The 22,889-nt window shown below is 39.8% G+C and overlaps 1 protein-coding gene across 3 annotated transcripts in view; it reads left to right on the forward strand.

The window, feature by feature from the left end:
• Positions 1–22,889, forward strand: part of adarb1b (adenosine deaminase RNA specific B1b) — a 127,865-nt gene that overhangs the window by 47,767 nt on the left and 57,209 nt on the right. For all 3 annotated transcript variants that reach the window (XM_020644756.3, XM_020644755.3, XM_029279499.2), the window contains one exon: positions 4,696–4,778. The gene's annotated coding sequence lies outside the window, so the exon portion shown is untranslated. The remainder of the gene's footprint in view (positions 1–4,695; positions 4,779–22,889) is intronic.

The following is a 22,889-nucleotide window of genomic DNA, read 5'->3' on the forward strand; positions in this document are numbered from 1 at the left end:
TGCAGCTGCTGAGAATTTTGCAGCAGACTTAGCATCAGGCTGCAAACAACTGTCAGGATGAAGCACATGATGCAGATTCGTCCTTCTGCTGGAGGGGGGTCAGCTCTGTGGTACAAGATACACCCCATCATTTCAGCAAAAATAATGCGTCCCTCACAATTCAGCGTTGTAATGAGATTTCATTTTGTTCCATAGTTGTGCTTCACTCCAGACATTCTCATAGCTCCAAAGCGAGCAACCTTCAACCTCCGCTGTCACTGCTAGCCCTCACACTCCTTTTCTACTGCACTTGATAGTTAGCGGAGGAGGCAAGACAGATTCCCCCACAGCGGAGAGAAGCCGTGGCTGTGAATGTTCTTCAAGTCACACTGATCTATTCACTCCTGCTACAGCTAAATTAGCTGTAGCGCCCTGAGAGAAAGGCTGCACAAGTGTTAGCGTAGCCTGTCCCCTTCTTTTGTTGCATTACTTTTATCACACGATACAAGAGAGAGAAAAACGCAAGGTGAGTCATAGAAACTCACGGCTGACTTATGTAACAAATCTAACTCTTTGTAGGCATAAACAACCAAAGCTCTTTCATATTCTGCTCTATGTTCATTACCTTGTTATTCTTTGTCTGCAAAACATTCCTGCATGCATCTTGCATCATGACATAGAGCTGAAAAGTGTTTATAATAACAAATACTGTGTGTGGTAAGTTGATGCAGCAAGACCATCTCAAGGTAAGTTCCCTGTTTATTGGATTCACAGTCTTTCCAGTGCAGCACAAAACAATCTGTTATATCAACATTACATCAGCCCTGATACTTGTGAGCCAGATATAGTTTGGGTATATAATGGTGAATATGAAGAGCAGAAGGGATGGTGACGTTTTATTCAGTGGGCGTACCATGCAGCCAGGGGCGTGTCCAGAGGGGTTTCCAGGGGTGGCATGGGCCCCCCTAGAAGTCTGATTAGCCACCCCAAAAATCCTAAACTGTGATTGGCTATTTACCCTGTCAGAGGCGGGACTTGTGTTTTATTCAAATATGTCTTTTTGAAATATCTGTGCAGAATGTTCATTTTTGTTCATACTTTAAAATGTAAATCAAAAACTTTGCACATCAATTTCTTAAGACAGGTGCATAGGAAAGTAATGCACTCTTAACACTCTGTTCAGTAAACAAACTGGTAATGTGTGGGGACTGAAACGTTGCCAATTTATGTATTTTTGCAGTTAAGACTATGCAGGAGTTTGCGAGGATTTTTTTTAAAGTAATTGAAATTCTGATTTTGAACATACATCGTTTTGTTTCTTTAAGAAATTAAGTTAATGTTGCCTTTATCTTGTGTTATAAAGAGATATTATTGGTTAGGATAGAAAGACGTGATTAAAAACCCATTGAAAGCTGAGTGCACGCTGTGCTGGGAAAGACGGCGCCACAGACCAGGCTGGCTGCAGGAATTTTTCCACATCTTTTCTCCCTCACGAGGTCATAATCATGCCTTTACAGAAAACAGTGATATATTGTTCCGTAAATAAACCTTGTAGAGCGTTCTTTTGATTGAAAGAGTCCCATATTACAGATAAAGAGTGACCAGTGGAGTCGGGCAGCGGTACTAACAGCGCCGCAAGCTAGCCTCACAACTTTCCCTGCAGCAGGCTGAGAGCTCAACTACCGTACTGTAGCTAGTAGGAGTGCAAACTCCCGAAAGTGAAAACAGACGGAACTTAAGAGCGACACAGTTTAATCTTTTTTTTCTCTCTAAGAGACCTTCAAAACAGGGTGCGTCTTACATACCAGTGCGTCTTATATACCAAATTTGACTGTGATTTGTAATTGTGTTAGTGCGCATGTCACACTTCAGGCCACACCTGCATAAGTCAGTGCCTCTGTTGGGCCACCCCAGTCAAATAGGTATGGACATGTTCCTGTTTGCAGAAAAGTGAAGGGGAGGTGTTTAAATATATGATTTATATAAGAATTTAAAGAGTGATGAAACTGCACCCACACTGTTCAGACATTGAGCTCTTGCCTGATTTCACCTGAGCTGCGTGCATTGGTACTAAAATCTTTAAGTCTAAAATGCCTCCGGTCACCTTTTCTGCACTTTTCTGACACAGACAGCGATATATGCATGCTAAGTAATATGAACATGCACATGTTGCATGGAAAAATATGTAAATCGGGGGTTAACTTTGTGGAAGGTGACTCCTGAGTAAGATATCCTTGTAGTTTTGAAAGGCAACAAAACACCTTGGTGGATGTGTTGAATACAGATAATGCACACACACACACACACACACACACACACACACACACACACACACACACACACATATTCATATCCACAGGACATTGGCGAGTGTGGTAGACTGTGTCCACGTTGCCATATGTCAATGCAGATACCATATGGTGTGGTACTCTCACCCCACAAGCCTGTTTTAAAAAGGACAAGCTTAGTCTTTTGAGAAAGAGTTTGTTCTGTTCGAATATAAAACAAGGGGTGTTAAGTTCCTCGATTACTAGAGGATGAGGTTAACAACAACTACAAAAATGAAAACAAGGAATAAGAGACCTGCAATTTATGAAAAATAAAGTTAATTCATTAGAAACAAATTAATATTGATACACAAATCAACTAAATACAAACCTCTGTCCAAAAACAAGTTACTTGACGGTATCTTCAGTCCAGCATTGTTTAATTTGTAAAGTATAGTCCCATTTAGGGCAAACTGATGATAAAGTAGTGAATGCTATAGGTTGTGGCATGATTGACTAGTTGCTACCAATAACCACTAAAGAATTGTACCAATATTTGCAAAACCCCCCAAAATATGTGCAACGTTGACTCCATAAAGCCAATATTGCAACAACTTAAATTCTAAACTTGAGTCTCCAACAGTAGGGCACAAACCAATGGGTGACATCACACTGACTGTGCCTGTTCTTTTAATTAGTGTATTTAGTAAAAGCTGAAATCACCATGTTAAAACTCCAGTGAGTACGTTTGGGTTTATGTTGATTTTGGCGCCCCCCTGTGGACAAAGTGGTATCCTTTTTCTCTTTGCTGTTTTGTATGTATGTATAAATATGGGTTTGCAACAAAAAAAAAAATCTAATTTTTTTCAATGCCATGTGTATCGCTCACGGAAAATCTTTGCTGTGGATAATGTAAAGGCTGTTTCTGCAGCATTTTGTTCATCAACTGATATTACACCTACCCCCAGCACAGCGGTTTCAGGCAGTCAAATAATTATATAGAAATAATCTTTACGCTGATGGTTTCATTTGCAGATCTTAAGAGGCAGCAATTATAATTATTTTAGGGTATTTCCTAACCAGCTTAAAACTACTCACATGACCTTTAATTTGTGTGAGTTTGTATCATTATTTAAATGTGCTACTTACCGTATACTACTCTTGCCTAAACCTGCATCTTTAGATCTTTTCTCCACATGTCTCTGTGTTTCAAAGATTGTGCAGTGAGAGACAAGTGATTTGATTTTATTTATCTGGAAGCCTCCCACTCAGGTTGAGATCATACCAAACCTTACAAGTGTCACCTCCATTTTTGTTGTCAAGAAGGCCGCCTGTCCCTGTGCCTGTAACAGTGGGGATCACTGTCACTAATGGGATTGGACAAAGGGGCAGCATCTGCTCCTTTTTCGGGCACCTCTCTGGATGCCTTGGCCATTTACTGCCACTGTGTTGTTAGCTCTGTTGTTAGTTCTGCTGTGTTGTAGTATTGATGTGCGTGGTGCTGGTGAGAGTCGCCAAGAGAAGGGATCAGCTAGCCTGAGGTTTCTTCTTATGCTGTGGTCATATGCGACATCCTAACTGCCTGTGGAGATATTGGCCTGGTTTTTCTTCATTTCTGCTCCGGGTTGCATGTGCGGCATCCCCTCAAAAAAGTCGTGCCGGCTCCTTTTAAGAAGTCATACACCCTGTGCGTGACTGAGGTTGCAGTTTCAGCATTACAGATTAAAGAAGAGTGTCCCTATTTCCTTTCGATTTTATGCAGGTTCACTCACGTAAACCAGACTTCTATCATTGCTTTAAAATGTGTGATGGCTTTATTTTTTAATGAAATCCAACAACATCATATGTATTTAATTTAATTGTACATGTAGTATATATTTAAAGCTGCTAAGGACATATTATTCCACAATGAAGTGGTTGAAATAACTTCTTTGACTGCATGTGACTATCAATATTTAACTGATGAGTTCATGTGTTTCAACTTTTAAAAAATTAGATCCATTCTGTTTAAAACCGGTTTAGCTTGAACCTAAGCGGCCAATCACAATGCCTGTACGAACGAGGGTCATCTGGGTGCTGCATGTCTTATCTGCTCACCGAGCGACAGTCTCTTGTTCAGCCCTCTAGCACAAAACACACCGACTGAGAGAACGAGTTAGAGCCGCTGTCAGGAAGCCCTGAAGGCTAACTTCTATCAGCTGTGCTTTTTTTTTTCTCGAAGGAGTGAGAAGCGCTGCTTAGCGACTGAGCAGAGTGATATGAGGCGATAGAAGGAGAGAGTGGGAAGGTTTCACATTGTACATGTTTAACTTACTTACCAAGGCCTTTGTATTCATACTTAACATAAAAAACTGTCAGCTTATACTGATGTATGATTAAGTCCTGAATACTTAAGTATTTGTGCCACATCGTATATACATTAATTATGTATTTTATTTTGTTTCTGCAGGTGCAGTGTTTGGCTTTTGTGGACTGCAGAGGATCAGAAAATAACACATCTTTGCCCTTGACTACTCAGAGATCTACTGTACGGTAAGTTCAGAACTCTTGATGTATGACTCGTTTAGTATGAACACATCCACAATGCAACTTTGACTTGCAAACATTGCCTTGCTTTCTTGCAGAGAGAAATGCAAACAGTGACAAAATCCCTAAAAGGCAGCATGCTTGGTGGACATACTGTGCCCACTTGACAGCAGGACAATCCATTTCCCTGTTTTTTTTGTTCCAACTTCAACAGAACATGTTCATGAAGACAGACAGCCATTGATATCTAATGAAAAACAAATTCAGTAATATGTCTTTAAGTTTCAGTGTTCTAGCTCCATGACTCGATTCAACCATCGAGTTGCTCCAGTGACTGATAGCCTAACGAGGAGTAACATTACGGATCATTCAGGAATGAGGAGGGTTCAGATTCAGTACGAGACACACTTCAAACACAGCGTTGTAACCTATACGTGGCACCCTGTGCCAACTCCCATCACACTTAGTGTTCACCTTTTGCATAGAGGTGAACATATGCAGGGTTTCTTTTTTTCTCCTTCCGATCTGGAGACTTTGAGGAGTACAGTTGATTCACATCTCTGCTCCAGTGTGGCTATTTTTAGCCTGTCTCAAATATCAGGGGATCCTGGACTCTTCTTCCATCCATCTCTTTTTTTGTCTCTCCCCCCCGTGCCTGTCTCCTCCACTTACCCCTTTTTAGATTGAATATCAAAACCTGTGCACTGTTGTGTAAGGATGCTTAATTGCAGAGCCTGAAAATACATAGCATACAGGATTTGCAGTATGTACCCGTGTCCCTTTGTCCCGTCCCTGTTGTGGTGACTCATTCACTCAAGATGAATATCACTTTATTCATCACTGAGAGTACTACTCGGCCTGAGAAAATGGTTGTATAATATCCTCTGTGGCCCTAGAAGAGCTTTGAAAACAATGACTGTAATGATGTCATCGTGAAAATTGTATCGTTGTTGCAAAAGTATGATTGCAGGTTAATATTTGATGCTGCATTGTGGGAAGTGTAGTTTCTCGTTGGGGTTTTCTTTAAGCTTTTAAGGAAAGAAGTTGGCCTTCTTTTCTTCTTTTTTACCAGTTCTGTCTCTTTTTTTTGTCAATTTTTTTCCCCAATATGAACAACAATTTTCTGCATGTTCAACTCTAAATCCCTCACATTCTTTTTCTTCTGTATTTTAACTTGCACGGAGCAGTTATTGTTGGTAGAGAGCCAGGGAAAGCTCAGACACTGGTGTTGTTACTGACAAGAGGCGACGTTTAGCGCCCTGCTTGGACTTCTCTTAAATAGTCTCCACTTTCCTGCTGGCTGCTAGAGGGAAGGAGCTGTCAGGTAAATAAGGAGGGCAGCCTTGAGAAGATTCTGATCACCGCAGGTTGCAACACGGGGGCTGTGCTCGTTGGCGCTCAGGTGACAGCACCATGCTGTCTTTTAAGGACTTTCTTTATTCTTCCTCGTGTAAAAGTAGAGAATGGTATTTAAAATCTTGTCAGCTTGTCCTGGTTCTTTCATCCTCTAATAAAGTAGACATTCTTTAAACCGCATACAGCATGACAAGCTCAGCCTCAGACATGCACGGCAAACACATATTTCACATTCAGCTATAACCACATGTTTGTTTGTTTGCTTGCTTACATTTAAAACTGCAAAACCAGGCCTATATATGCCTGCAGTTGCACCAAACAAACCTGCAGCTGCTAATCTCCATTAGTTGTAATGCAGAAAAATTCAGTGTGAGCTGACATTTGTGTGTTCATAGCAACAACATTCCTGTAGCCTCTGCGGTTCCAAACACAACCCGTGGCATTCTGCCCTCCTGCTTCCACCTCACCTCCATTAATTTAATGAATATTTAGCGCAGTGTTGGCGAGACTCATCGAGCCACAGTGACTGCGTTGCTGCCTGTGGCACCGCAGTTGCAGATTTTTGTTTACAATTCAGTGACTTCCTAATGCTTGTAGTGTTTTAATTTGTTTTTGTAGCCTTTATTGGAACACGAGGGCGCCGCATGTTTAAAGAAAAGGGCAGACGTTTTTACATTTAGACCAAAAATTGCTAAAGGGCTCTCTGATCCCTGAGATAGTTTGTGTCAGCAGCAAGAGCAACCGCTGCATAAATCCATTGTGAAAGCACTAAGTACAATTTGTCTGTTGTCATTGTTACAGCATACAGTGATACAGTGATACCTGATACAGTGTCAGGTCCTCACTGAGTGATGGAGGATGAGACTGAGAGCAATAATAACACACCTTATTTAATCATTTTTCTCCTGTTGCTGCTACAAAGGGTGCTGCCTCCCATGATTCAATCTTTATACTGCTAGAAACTAGGCCAGCGATATTTCTTCGCTGTCATGAACACACGGTTGTTTTTCTGCATAAGAAGTGCAAAAGTGAAATGGGAACTGCTGGAAGGATGACCTTTGGTCCCACAGATGGGACTGAATTCAGGGTTATGTGTAACGGTGTCTCCAAAAGGCCTGTGTGTATCAGACTGAGGCGAAGTCTGCTATGTGGCTGGACAAGTCAGAAACATGCCTTTAAGTCATAGAAACATATTTATAAATGTATGCCAGGGGTTTTAAGCTTATTCCCAAGCAGCCAGGGGTGATGATAAAACAAAAAGAAGAAGCTCATCTTATTCTCTCACTTCAGTTCAAGCCTTTCAGATCAGGGCATTTTAAAATCCTCAGCTTATATATTTCATGCAGCGGCTACCCCTCCGGACATTAATATGGTGGTGCAGTTGAAATTTTGATAGCAAAGCTTTTGGGCTCTGCCCCACATTAGTGAAGGACCATTAAAAAAAAAAGCAACATTTCTGAATCATTTATTGGATTCTAGCCTCCGGAAATGATCAGAGGAATCAAAATGATGTTCAGGAGGAGATGATATTGCTCTCTACTAAATCATCTTTTTGACAAGTTTCTGTCAATGATTTTTGGAGGTAATGTCTAATGCAAAGGGGCATGACACTTTCGACCCCTGCTTTAGTTAAAGTGATCATGTATTTGTTCATATTTTGTCAAACTGCCACCGTTAAAACTGTGCTAATGAAGACCTACATTAGTACAACCAGATGTAAACTCATGCACTTCTCTAAAAACACACATTATGAGCCCTTGAAGGCGCCTTTGGATGCGCAGTATTATTTTTTTAAGTGTGAGTAGAGATGTTTTTAGTTCGTCTTGTCACTTTTTCTTGATTTTGGCGCCCCCTCTGGACAAATCAGTACCTCTCATTGCCTTCTGATCTTGTACATTAAATGTATCATAGTGTTTTTTTTTTTTTTTTACATAAAATCTCCACTTGCAGTCAGTCCAATGACTGCTATTTTTTTTGCAATGGAAAATATAAATAAAGTTTATTTCTGTATTGTACTGATAACTTCTCGTGTGACACCTACCTCACAGCAGCAGTCTTAGGCATTCAAAATAACTATATCAAAATGGTCTATCTTGACGTCCATGGTCTTGCTTGCTTTTGGAGGTCATCAAGAGGCATCAGTATTAATTATTTACCAGCTCAAACCTCCTTACAGGAGCTTTAAAGAATATGTGTTGGAGTTAAGATTTCAGCAAAAGGTAGAGTACATAGTCATGCGTGACCAGCAATCATGATTTCAACTGCAAAGTTGTTGTCCCAAACTTGTACATGCAAGATGTAGCAGGTCCTATATTTGGCCCGCCCTTCCGTCACTTCTATTGGACAGCTTGGTAAAAAAAGTGACAATAACCAATGGGTTTTTGCCCACAGATGAACATCCATCGTTTTTAGCGACCAGGAGCATTCACAAAAAGCATTCAGTGCTCAGTGCATATTTAAATCACAGCACCTTGTTAAGATGTTAGAGTTTGAAGCACCAAAATAACACACTCTCTTTGTAAATAATTGAAAAAAAATGAGCAATATTTGAATTCAGAAAAACATCAAAACACAAAGTTACTTTAGGCAAATTTAGAAGTAAAGAGCTTTGTTTTTTTCCTGTAACCTAAGCAGTTATATCTACTACAATAACTTGCATCCTGTTATTTACACAGTAGTATTTTTGTCTCTTCCTCTCCTCTTAGGGATTTCAACACCTCCGTCTGCACCACTTTAAAGGGCCCTGTCCTTCCTGGAAGTAGCTAGATGTAACAGATGGTTTACGTATTTTCAAGGCTCCCACATTACAAACAAAATGATAGTATGGTGACCTTTATTCACCTTGCATATAAAATATATGATCTCTGCAACATTGTCCCTAGGAGTGTAAGCACTAAGATTTTTTAAACTGCTGAGGCTGATTCCCTTATTATGTGCAGTTTGTAAGATGTTCATACATAAATTGAGTTGATATGATCTAGGAAAACAAAACAGATTTTAAATGGTCGGTGTAGAGGAAAAGGTGGGTTATAAGGCAAAGAGACTTGATTGCCTTAAACTGGCTACTGCTCAAAAGTTCCTTCAAACACCAAGTGTTTTGTTTTTTCAGCAGATTCTGATTCTCATCAATCATTTCCCTCTTGTGTTTCTTTTGGAAAGCGGTGGATTTGGCCTCTTTTCTGTCAAACACAGTCATGCAGTCTAATTTGAAAATACACACCAGCATTCTAAAATATCTTAAAATAAATCATGCATTATGATTTAGCTGAATTATGTTGATGTACTTGGCTTCTCTCTCTCTTCAGATGCTGCAGCAGCATATGTTCTTTGCAGTCCAGTAGCCAGAGTGCTTCACAGCACACTGTATCACACTGATTAGCATTTATTTATATGTGGAGAATCCATCTGGAGGGTACCTGTGTTCTTTCACACTCCGCACCCACACTCTGGTGACCTGTTTCTCACTTAATCTCTCCGTTCCTTTTCAACCCTCACTTGCTGTCATACAAATGAAAACAGACACGTACGCTGGTTTCCATCCCTGCCTGTGACCAGTCAGGAGATGGATGGATCTGGTATCAAAGCCCACATTTGTTTTGGAACCTGGAAGTGGAAGCGGTGACCAGATGTGAAAACAATGTAGTCACCGAGGCGAAGCCGCAGCAGAGGCTGCTATCACAGATAGTGTAGATTCAACACAGCACAGTCGGCCTGCTTACTGTCACAGTGACATCTGTTTTACACTGAACAAAGTACAGATGGGTGGTGGTGCATCTGGAACAGTGATTAAACTTTATTTGACTACTATAGTAGGTTTGTGTTTACGTATCTTGACAGAAACACCAGAGCTGTGTACTTCTTCAGTAAATGATGAAGTGTTATTATTCGGCACTGGCATGTTGTGTACATTATTTGAATGATATGATTATACAGTTGTGTAAGACGTACTGTAGCTTTTATTCAACATGGACATAATGATGTCACCCGTTGGTTTCTGCAGAGTTGTTTTGAAGCCTGGCGGTTTTGGTCGCAATAGTCGGAATGCTATCTCAACTTAACATCTGATTTTCAAACTACAAACCGGCAAAGAGCTGGTACTGAGATGGCCTTAAGCCTCCTGGAAACCAGCAACAAAGCGTGCTGATCATACACTGTAAATATTAATGGATGAAGCCTGAGTGACGTCAGCCATCTGTTAAGGCAGGGGGCTCTGGAGGCTCATCGGCAGTAGTCACCATGTTGGGAATACTGTCTCAATCTCACTTTCATTAAACCTAATGACAGACTGAGAGCTGGAGATGAGGCGGGTTTTAAGCCTCCTGACAAACCGTTACATTGCGCCCACCTGTCAGTCATGTCAGATATGCGCCTAACTGTGGATAACACGTATTGTCATAAAATCCAAATGGAGCCGTTCAAAAAGAAGAACCCCCCCCCAATACAGTGCGCCAATGAGGACAATAACTAATCAGACCTAATTTTTTTTTGTACCAGCTTGTAAACATGTTTGTTTATGCTGTAAAAACTGCTTTTTTGCCTGTTGTGTGTATGTTTGAGTTCCTGGAGCCAGCCTCAAGCAGACTCTCGACAAACTGCAGGATTTTGCACTTCTGCATTCAAGACCAGCGGTTGCCGCTTGGTACTGAGCTGTTAGTCAACTCAGCCACACCCCTATTTATGCCCTACAGATGAGTTATACAAAAATCAATCCCAAACAGTTGGTACAAAAAATAAATTAACTTTTAAGATTGAAACATGTTTTTTTTTAAACAAGTTTTTAGGCATGCAAGCATTTATTTCTGCTGTACAAATTGGCTTTTTGATACAGGATTTAATGGGGATTCCCTGGCTTTTGAAGACAGCCTCTATAGTGGACACTCAAAGAACTGCAGTTCTTTGCAGTTTTCTTATTGGCTTCATTTGCTTTCACACCAAAGGTTGTTGGTATACATTTTTAAAATGTATTATTAAATGAATGACCTTTTGCTTCAGTAAACCTCTCCTCCAAACAGCAACTGTCCACTCAGCTGAACAACTGTAACCTGGCACAGCAGGCCTGATGAGCTTTAGATTTCCCAGAAGCGGCGTGCAGGTGGCTCTACCAAGAAAGAGAAGAGACCGGCTCTGACTAGTGATGGACCTGGCTACTTCACTTTTTTTTTTCAGGGGGGTGAATAGATATGATAGAAAAGTTCAGTTCATTACTTGAATTCTGTTAGCGTTATTACTTTACATGGTGCGTGGTTGTCCTGAATGCAGGATCACAGTTCTGATTTGGGTGAGTTAACTCTCCAGCACCCTCAGCCGAGCTTGTTACCTGAGGTAGCCCTTCAACTGCAAATGACTACACTAAGCCTTTGTCCCCCTCTTAAGGTGAAACGTACAGGTTGACATAAAACATCTTGCTTTAACATGAATCCTTGACTAGTTAGGATGCTGAATTTTCCCTTGAGATATGTAGCCTGTAAGCCTCCATCTTTTAGAATTATATCATGTTGGAAAGATTTAAATTCTAAAATAAATGTTAATTACTATTTCGCGGGGATTTCAGTCTACCTGAAATATTCCAATTAATATATCCAATATAACTGAAACATGCTTGTAATGCAGTTAATTTGTTTCTTAAACTCTGGGAACACCTGCTTTGTTAAAGCAACTAAAATCTCAAGCATCCAAGTGGACCTTGAATTCAAAACCCAACAAAATCCGAACAAAGCCCTGGCAAAACAACAGTATATGACTAATGGCTTACATTATAATCCCTGTGGTGTTTTAACATTCTTTTTTGGTTGCATTAGATTCTAAAATTACAAACATTGCTAAATTAATCAATGTAATGCAGCAGCCATAATGGCCTGCAGTCATCAGAGATAGCTTTATTTAAACACTTGTGTGTACTCTGACCCACTAATCAGCCACCTTACCGAGACAAATCGGATTGTTTTGGTCCAAACTAATTTTCCTTACAACCTGTTGCCACTATTACTAAACCCCCCCCCCCAAAGCCTAGCAGGACAGAGAGACTGTGATTTGATCTTCCTCACCTTGATCAGATTACACTCTGGAATTAGTATAATTACAGCTGTCACTGATTAATGGGGAAGCTATAATTAGCACGCTAGATATACGGCGTCTGTGAATGTGTGTGTGTGTGTGTGATAAAGACTGAATGGATCTGGATTTATTTTTGTACAAGCGTGAAGAAGTTTAGGCATATGCATTCTCATGTTCTTGCTTGTAGTGCGTGTTAACAGTAGTGTTTAAACAAACACGAGAAGATGAAGATGAAATGGTTGTTAACGTGGAATTGGCTCAGACTTAAAACATAATTATACTCCACTCATTATCACTCAATCCTCAGAGAATCAGTGTGAACGTCAGAAAAGACAGGGTGCTGAAACACATCAGAGTGAGACAGCTGGGAAACCCATCTTCAAGAAGATAGATTGTATTTTTTATTTTATTTTAACTTAAACTATAGAGGACAGTGCCTCACAGACAGTTTGGCCTTATCTGTCTTTAATTTGCATTTGTTCATCTTATTAACCTACTCAATAAGTCACGGTTCATTACAATCAGCTCTACACATGGAGATGGCTGTAACTTGTATACATGTTCTACCGCACTTAAGGCCTTTGCACGCTGAGTCGGGGGCTTTTCGGATGTGTTTTTGGATCCGTCAAATAAAGGTTACTCATAGACACCTTGCACACTGAATCCGCTGCGTTTATATTTTTATTAATTGCAAAAATTCACAGTATGTCTTGTCCTCATCATGCAGAGTGATCAAGATTTGAAGTTGACTTTTCACTCCTTGAAAAAAAGACAATGGGGTCCGTCCACATGGAAATAAGACTTTAACCTTGGAAAGTATTCGACAGGTTGGGCTGCTCGATTATGGCAAAAATCATAATAACAATGAATTCATTTGATATTGAGATCTCGATTGTTAAACATGATTACTCATTGATTTTACAAAATCGGCATCACATGCATGAATTCAACTGAAACACTCATAACACAGGCTCTCCTTTATAAGCAGAGGGTTTAGTTTCTATAAGATGTGTCATTTCTGATGGCTTCTTATTTTCATGCCAACACTTCACTGCACACAACACACTGAGGTTTTTTGTCTTCTTTTTTCCCAATATGTCTTTGTACTGATCATCTTCAAGGTTTTTATTTATGTCCCTGACTGACGTGACTCTTGTGATTGCTGCCATGTTTTTAAGATGTCTACAAACTTGTTTATTTTTTTATAAGCTGCTTTGGGAGTCGGTGATGAAAGTAAATTTGTGTGTCGTCTGCATAATAGCATTTCTTTAGTAAAAAAAACAAACCCAAAGCAGAAATCTTATTGGATATACATAAGCATAATTTAAAATCCAGATTTAGACTGTGTAAAGTAGACATTACAATTCTCCAGATTAATAGTTTATGCTGTAGTTTAACAGATATACATAAAAAACCTTTATGTTCTAGGCATACAAATTGGTTTGTTGGCAGACTGCATGTGTGAGTTGACACGGTTTTTGTTTTGTTTTTTTCCCCACTGTTTTACCAAATGTCTGCTTTTATTTGGTGATGTGATGGATTTGCGATTGCCACTGAAGTTTGATGACATGCTCATCCTTGTAGCAGTTTGTGGATGATCGGTTTTGAGATGAGAATGAGTATTTCCATCGCAATGTGCCACCATCTGCGTGCAAATCTAACACACAGTGTCATCAAGATTTGCTGGCTGTCACTTTTCATTTGCTACAAACCCGCCTTTGCTGCCAAACAGCAGCAGTTTCATTCTCTCCAGCGGCCAACTGGTTTGTATCTTTTTATCCGCCTGTAATCTGGAGAGAGGAGGTCATGGGCCGGTTATGAAAATGGACATTTTTCTTATCCCCAAATATCCCATATTTCACGATTAAACCCTGACCCAAGTCATGTAGAGAGCAGTGCAGTGTTGCTAATAGTTTACCACCAGCCATAGAATATAAATCTGCTCTAATTTGGCTTAGAAAGCATTTTGCAAGCTTGGCTGGTGACCGATTCTGAGATTTCTGCTTTGCACTTAAATGAATCAGTGGGTTTCCCCCCCTGCCTCACTGCAGGAGCAGTCAATAAAACAAGATGGATAGTATGGAGCGGCTCTTAGAGACGCAGAGGAGGGATAAAAAGGCAGCGATAAGAGATTGAACTGCAGGTTTTCAAATATTAATAGTGATGGAGTGTATATCAGACATTGTGCATGCATGAGCTACTCATGTGCACTCCAGGTTTTCAACAAGCTTAGCACCCCCTTCTGCCCCGCAGCAAACCCCTCAGTCAGTAAGCGAGGGTAGCCAAGCAGAATGGAACAACAGGGAGATGGACAGGACGGCCAAAACAGATGACGCAGGTTTTACAATTACCCCAGTGATAGGACTGTGACGTATTGATCTCTTTGCACTATCTCAATAAAGTCCCAAATATAACACAATCGAAACAATTCAAAATACAAAAAATACAATTCCTACCTTTCAAAATGATGTGTTACCAAAAATACAATTCTGATTATTGTCTCGAAACCAAACTGAGTCTATATTTGTAATGTACTTCACACTACTCTATAGCTTGAAGGGTGACTTGATAAAGCTCGTCACGGTGTTGTTAATTTTACAAGTTGCTTCGACTCGTACTTTAAAAAAGAAGAGTGAAGCAACTTTCAAAAAACCAACAGTGCTTGAAGTTGTACTTGAATAGTATCCATAACAACAGGGATGACTTCGTTGGCTGCAGAAGCTATGGAGTTAGCATTAAAGCTGACTTTATTATTTAACAACAAAAACGTTAAGAGTTTCAATAAACTAATACAAAACTCATATCAGGGCACTTCGCCCACTACGTACAGTCTCTTTGTTCAACACATTGTGATTTGTTGCAGCAATGCTTTAGAAGATGTTTAACCCTAACCTGCTCTGAATTCTGAATTTTGCTGCTCCATGTCAGTTATGTGTGAATCCAGCAGTGTTAGCGCTAACTTAAAGCATATGCCTTGGTCATTACAAAAAGCTTTCCATAATGCCACTTTCACAGCAAAATCTTAAATTTGCTCACAGCAGCTAATATTTCCTTCAGTAAGCTCGACTGTTAATATTTAAACAAGCAACACTGTCGCTGCTCAAACCCCTGTGTGTGTTCGTGTTTCTTGTGTGTAAATTTAACATTTGGGCTGATTCCATTTCCATTCTGACTTTTCTCATGCTCAGTATTAATGATTTTTATTTCCTATTAAGATTGTAATTTTAAGATATTTAAAAATAAAAATAAAAAAAATTTATTGGCAGGGGAAACCCCCCGACTATCACCATGACAGATTGCTCTCCATAGGTGAACCACACCACAGTGCCACAAACAACATGATCCACTGCTGTCTGTCACACAGTGACAAATGCAATACTGCCAGTGTGGAAACATACATTTGACAATAGACAATACATTTGACATTGTATGTCAATGTTCCTCTCAGGAAAGTTAAATGTGTGCATTGCCCAAAATAGGCAATACTCTTGTATGCTGTACCAAACTAAGATTCGCTGAGAATCAAATGTGTCTCCAGTGATTTTGATTAAAAATACTTAAAACACAGAAACATTGGGTGAATATTTATATGGGAGTGTTATATATAAAACATTAAGGCTTGTAATGAAATATTCTGTTTATGGTGTTCAATTAATCATGTTTCTAATTTGACTTTATTTTAAAGCACACATTCACTACAGATAATTATCCTGTCCAAAGTCCTACAAATCTACCTGAAGTCCTTTTTAAAATAAGAATTGATTGTTCCAGTAGTCGGTGTAGTGAGTGTGAGCAGGGTTTGTTTGTGTTTTATAAGATCTTTCTGTGAATTATATTTATAGTAATGTTGTTTACTCCCTGCAGCAGTGGGCACTTTGAACATGGGTTCGTCATGGCAGGAGTTTGTTGTCACAGTTTACAGAAATTATCCGTTATATAACATCCAAAACAGGTGGTAATGCTGTGCCAAATTGACGCACACATGCACACACATATATGCCAACAGCTAAAGCTTTTTGGCTTAATCAAAAAGATAAAGTCAGAATCATACTTGGACTATAGATGGGTATGTGTTAAGTTTTTAGGAGCAAAGTTCATTATTTGCATTTAATTTGTTTGCTAATCTTTAGACAAAGTCAGTGTTTTCTACACCCAAATAGGCTAACAACATTAAACATGTAATTGTTTGCCTTTTCTTTCAATGATCATTGGGGCTGTACTAACAATAAGAGTGTTCTTGGGCGTCAACATTTCAGTGCACACACCACAGCGGCTTCCTAACAGTGTGACCATGATGGTGCTAAGCCTCATGCTGTTTACCCATTCTGCCATAGCAAGGTTTCTTCGAGCCTATGAAGTTCACTGACAAAATTAGCACAGCAAATTAGCACTGATGAATCACTCATTATCAGCTTTGTGTATGTTGGCAGGAGCTGGCTTTTTGTGGGCTGCGTTGCTTGTTCAGGTTTTTCTATTTACAGGAAAGCAAATGCTGCAAACCCCAAATAATGATGTGTGAAATTTCAGTTTGTTTTCATGATGAACAGAAGGTGTGTGGTCATGAATATTTTTCACAGCTTTCGACATCGACTTTGCATTTGTCAATATCAGGATACAGGAAAAAAAAAATCTTGCTGATCATTGCAGAAATATAACTTTTTTACTGATGCCAAATTTTGTGTGTCTCTTCTTGAAGTTTTTATGTTTGGTTAAGCCAAATTAATGAAGCTCCAATTCACACAAGCTATACCGCAGCAGAGAGCCTCTGAATTTCCAAAATACAGCCAGGTTTCGCAGCAGTGGTTTCCTTTAGTGTCCATTGGGGAGAGGACTGTCAGTCAGGAGGTGTCGGTGCGTAAAGTTTTGGACAGCATTTCAAACAGCAGCAGCACTTTAGAGGGCCTGCTGCATCTACTAAGTGTCAAAGAACAATCCACTGTGTTACCCACAGGAGATCTCCTCACTTCGCAGTTTACTTTGGAGTTTATTTGTTCATTGTTTGGGCGCATTACAAATATGTTCAGAGGGCTTTAAACAAAGCACTATTGGGCAGATTTGACAAGCAGCTTTAACCCGAGCCAAGTGGGTTACAATAAACAAGAGGACCGGATGAGTCAGGCTTGATGTAGCGCTCACAGTTTCATTAGAAAATGCCTTGATCTGCTCTGATATTGATGTTGCAGATGGCTAAAGAGGCTCCTATGAAAACACATTTTTTTCCCCAGTTTTCAATGCCAATAGAAGATCGGCCTTAGGAAGTATTCAAGAACAATTCATTTTCTTAACCAACTCCAGTTCTTCTGCAAGAGTTGTCAAACACATGTCTGTCTTTATGAAGAAACCGTTCCCCAGGGCCTGCTGCTTTTCTTTTCCACTTATCTTTTTCTCTTATTTCAAAGTACATTCTCACATGTCGTGATGTTGCTGAATGCCATTTGTGACTACTCGGTCAATGCATAAAAAATGTATGCGATGGAATGACAAATTGCCTCGTCTTGAATGTTGCATGCAGGAAATGACAGACATTTGCTGGCATATTTAAGTGCACGTCTAAGCAGTCAGATAGCATTATTCACCGTTGGTTGGCTGTTGACGTAAACATGATCGTAATACATCAAGTGGCAGAGCTGATCCTCACTCTTTGACTCTGCTAACCCCTCACATGGAAGGTTCCTTGGTTTCTTCTGCGTTTTCCCCCTAACCAGTGACGGTGTGACTTTGACCGAGCATTGCCCCGTTGTGTATGGGTAGACTGAACAGTATACCGTGGTGTCGTCTTGGGTGAATGAGGAATGAATCAGTCGGGCTAAGCTCTTCTACCGTTGGGTGCCGTCAGAGGCCCTGGGTGAGCTGTAACGGGAACCACAACAACAAAAAACAGCCTTGGCAGCTCATGACCTCATTGTCTATTCATGTCAAAAACGCTGCTGCCAACAGTCTGTTTGCCTGCGCCTGTTTCTGCCCCTGCCCACCTTTTAACAGTTAGTTTCTCCCATTATGTCATTTCATTTTAACTCCGCTGTGCACACCTCTCCGTGAACCTTTTCAAATCACAAGCGCCATTTGCGTGTGGAGATAACAACAGGGTATCATGCCCACTCTTCTGGCCTGAGGACATTTAAGCAGAAATTCACACCTTGTTCAAGTGTTCAGCATTTTTCAGTACACATTATTTTTTATCCTCTTTACCTCAGTGGTTCTTTTTTGTGGGTCGTATTTGCAGCATGATCATGATGACCCAATCTTCTTTTAGAAAACTAGTTACATAAATATGGTATTTAGCATTTAACCACACCGGTGCCAGAGGGTCAAAAGCCGTAGATAGTGTTGTACACACAAGGCAACCTCCTCATTAGGCCTGATTGACACTACACAATATATGTGCCTTTATTGGAGAGATAGAACAGCGGATAGAGTTAGAAATCAGGGAGACCGAGAGTGGGGAATGACATGCGGGAAAGGAGCTACAGGTCGGATTTGAACCTGGGTCGCAGCCTCCATTCATGGGGCGTGCGCACAAACCACTGCTCCACAAACACCCCAGAGTGATCCGTGTTTTAGTTTTAATAAATGTGAGATTTTCAGAGAAAGTAAATTAATAGGTGTACATGCAACCGAAAATAATCATTTAAAAGTGTGTTTGTTTTTTAAAGATTGTTTGAACAAGTACCTTCAATGTTTTTCTTTTCCCTCAGTTTAAAATTAATCACCAAAATGTGACCCCAGAGTGTGAGGCTTGGAGGTAGATTTTCTGTGTGTTTTTATGCAAATCACAGAACGTTGTGTCATTGAAGTCCACTCAAGTTCAATGATAGCAAATTTTACCCATAATGCCTTGTAACCCACCAGAGAGTGTCTCTCTCTGGGCTCCAAATTACCTCTAACATCTGCTGCCGGTATGTGCCACGAACAACTCGTCATCAAACACGCGCACACGCACACACACACACACGCACACACACACATAGTTGTACTCAAAAAACACCCACAAGCACCGAAGCCAAGAGTCTGTCTGTTTGAATTGATTAGAACGTCATAAGTGAAGTGATTATGTGCTTGAACAGAGATGATGGACGAAGTTGCGTTAACTGATTGTCTGTCAGGCAGTGACTTGCATGCAAATAGAGCTGAAATTTGTAGATATTTAGAATACATGGAGATAGGGAAAAAAAAAGTAGCAAGAGCACATTGAAAACTGAAAGAGGCCTTTATGGCCTACAGATGCCTTTTACTGTAAAGAAAACATAGACTGTGAATAAATATGGACAACGCATCTCATCCTCTCCTGTTGTACATAACTGAAGCTAAAATTATTTGCTGGTGCTATCGAATTGTAGACACGCCTATTCCTCTATCCAAAGCACACATTTAACTACTGATAAAATGGCAAGATCCCTCAAGTCGGCACAATCCACAGCGGACCAGTTGCTTGTGTTTGTTTGAACAAGACGCTCACGTTAATGGAAAGTGTAGACTCGTGTCGGTGTTCCTCCTGTACTCTGCTAATCTGGTACATATATTTTTATTTTAGAGTTTGCCCATGTTTGATCTGTTAACATGTAGGAGGCAGGTTTTATGACCTATACTGCAACCAGTCAGCAGGGGGAGCTCTAAATCTTTTGGCTTCACTTCTAGGTGGCTCTTGTGCTGTCCATTTTTTATAAAGTCTGCAATAGAAACTGAGAAAGACCTAACCTTCCTGTTATTGATACTTTAAGTGTCAATAAGGACAAGTCAGGCATTGATCTGAGGTGTCGGGTTACTTTGTGTTCAAGCAGACTGGGAGAAAAGCAGGCTAAAGGCACACTATAGGTGAGTCCTGAAACTTTTTCTTGGTGCTAATGAGACAGTTTGCATTTTGCTGTGAAGTTCAAATGTGCTGTTTCCTGTCAGTAAGTGAAGCGTCCATGCCTGACGAAAGAATTTAGAGCAAATGAGGCAAATCTCAAGAGACACTGTTCAGAAAAGACAACTCCTCTGTTGCAGCTCTAATGTAGCTTAAAGGTGCAATTTGCAGGTTTCAAAGCATTTCTTTGCTGCTTAGATCCAACAGAAGAAGATGAATCTGGTTCTTGGTAGATTTCTTTAAAAATTGAAAGTAAACAGTAAAATCTAAATATTATAGCAGTTCATTTTCACAACATCAGTAACCAAAATGTTCTTTCTGTTCCTAATTATGACCCACACACACATCCCATATGAATCTCTGATTGTACAGTTTGCAATATTCTCTGGAACTGATACTAAATTAAATCCACAGAAAAGCCCCAGCCTGGAAACCAGACGAACCAGCGAGCTCTTGTTTAATTTGCTCTGGCAGATCCGTCTGGTCCTGCTTCCATTCAAACTCATTTAAATCTGGCATTATTATGGTCGCGCAATCACAACAGTTTACCTCGGAAATGGAATTAGATGAAAATATTCTAAAATGTTTTCTCTTTCCTTTTTTAAGCTTCACAACAAAGCAGTCATTTCCACAGTTCCATTTACTCCTATAGAGCTATTTCTGTTCTCTTCACTGTTCTTCTGCCCCCTCATCCTCTCTATTTCTGTCTCTGCTTTACCTTGGATGACCCACTGAGCTGGTGACATTGAAACGCTCCTCAGTCAGCATGTTTGTATCACAATGAATCATGTGTCCACCAGGACAGACACAACAATGCTTTAGAGTTGTTAATTAAAGAGTCAGGCAGAATAATGTTTGCACTTCTCTCTTGTCAAGAGAGCAGAATAACAAAATAAAGAATAAAAACAGCACATCACTGTTATGATTAATATGGATATACTTAATAAATAAAGCAAAAGCCTGCTTGGATACAAAGCTTGCTAATTGCCTCTCAGTATTTGTTAAAGTTTACAATGCTCTGGCCATAAGGGATGCAGCACTGGGAGAAAAGTCTTTGGTCCTTCTCATCAGAGGCCTGTTGGTTACAAAGCTAAAATAGTAACCCTTATGTAACTTAGCTTGTGCCTGCTGAAAGGAGATGTCAGCTGCAGTTCTGCAGTGTAAAGGCTTCAAATTGTTCTCAGAATACAAATGCAACAACAAAACATGAGGGCAGAGAAACCCTTTTGGTCCTTTTTTTTAATATGATTAATAAATGACTATCATCGGAGCAGGAGATGAAGAGAGACAAAGTGTGGCAGGTTGAAGTGGTGTTGGATTATGTTTGATTGGAAGGCTTTCTTAGTTTGAATAATTTGTCTCATTAGATGAAAAGGATGGCACAGTGCTGACATAAAAAAAAAACTGTAATAATTTCCCCATGAAAGTCCTGACAGTGATCTATTAAGAAAGCATTAGTGATTCTGCAGAAATTCTTGTTTGAAGGCCGTTTCTTCCCTGAAAGAATTCCTGCTGCCTCTTGTGTTTTTGGCCAAGGCTGTATGCAGTCACATTGTCTGCAAAAAAAAAAAAAAAACAAAGCATAGAAAAAAAAAGAAGATTCAGCAGACATGTAGACAGATAGCAAACAGTCACTGAGCAAGTCAGACTAGCTTAAGTCACTGGTCCATTATAGGAGAGCAGGCCTGAGGCAGCTGTGACCACATGGTAATCCCAAAAACCAACCCCTCTGATTTATACTGACTCACACATACACTTCATGTTGGCTTTGAATAAGGTTGCATACTTCATCCTTTGCATACAGGCTTATCTCTCATGTGTCCAATTATACATAAAGGACTTCACTTAGAATGCAAACACTCAAACATTGATATACTCACTTATATGGACTCTCACAAAGTGCTACATCAGTCTTCTGCTGTTGGCTACAGGATAGAAAATATTCAATAAACACAATGTTGCTATAGTTACACATCCTGCATCTTATTCCCTATTTTGTCTCAGATTATGCTGCAAAGTGATCAACAGATATTCATACAAATATTTCTTCTGTTTTCTGTAATATGATGGTTGTTCTTGTCACTTATTCATTAAAATTGCTTTGCTTCTAATCTATTGCTCATTTGTTCACAACGTGCGTTGTGCAGCACTTTAGTTAGCTAGCTTCTGCTGTTTTTGAACGTGTTTTATACATTAATTTGACTTGGCTTGTTAATAATAAACACATAAACTACAAAACAATCCACTGACCAGTCAACTTTGTCCAAACATTCGGAACATCCATCTTGTGCTGACGACATCATGGCACCATTCTCAATCATAGTGCAATGATCTGGAATAACCATCCAAATGATCAAAACAAGGCCACAAATTAAGTACAGGTAAATTAACCCCTGAAGTCACTGTCTGATTGACAACACTCATGTAAATCATCATTTGATACTTTACTGTCCATGGAGTGCCTAATGCCCAAAGTTAGTTTTTTTCTGTCTTTTAGTTTAGTTTTTAGTTTTAACCCTGTTTTGTTAGTTTCTTTTAAATCACAGAATAAATGTCTAAAAATGACAACAACATATGTCTTAAATATTGAACCAGTACATAAGTTTTAGTAGCTTATTTATTTTTTACGAGTTGAATCACTCTAAACATGTAAAAACAGGCTTTTCTGAATGGGGTGTGAATGTGACTTGCCGGGCTCTTGGTGCCAGCCTCAAGCATCCTATCCTATCCTAAGCAGACCTTCGACACTTCCGCACTTCATTTTTCAACTCAGCACTAACTGCAGTATAATATTGTAAATGCAGATAGAAGAAGGTAATGGGGGGGGGGGGGGGGGTCATGTTCTAAAAAGAAAAAAAAGT

Source organism: Labrus bergylta, chromosome 13 (genome assembly GCF_963930695.1).
Source record: "Labrus bergylta chromosome 13, fLabBer1.1, whole genome shotgun sequence".
NCBI classification, from domain to species: Eukaryota; Metazoa; Chordata; class Actinopteri; order Labriformes; family Labridae; genus Labrus; species Labrus bergylta.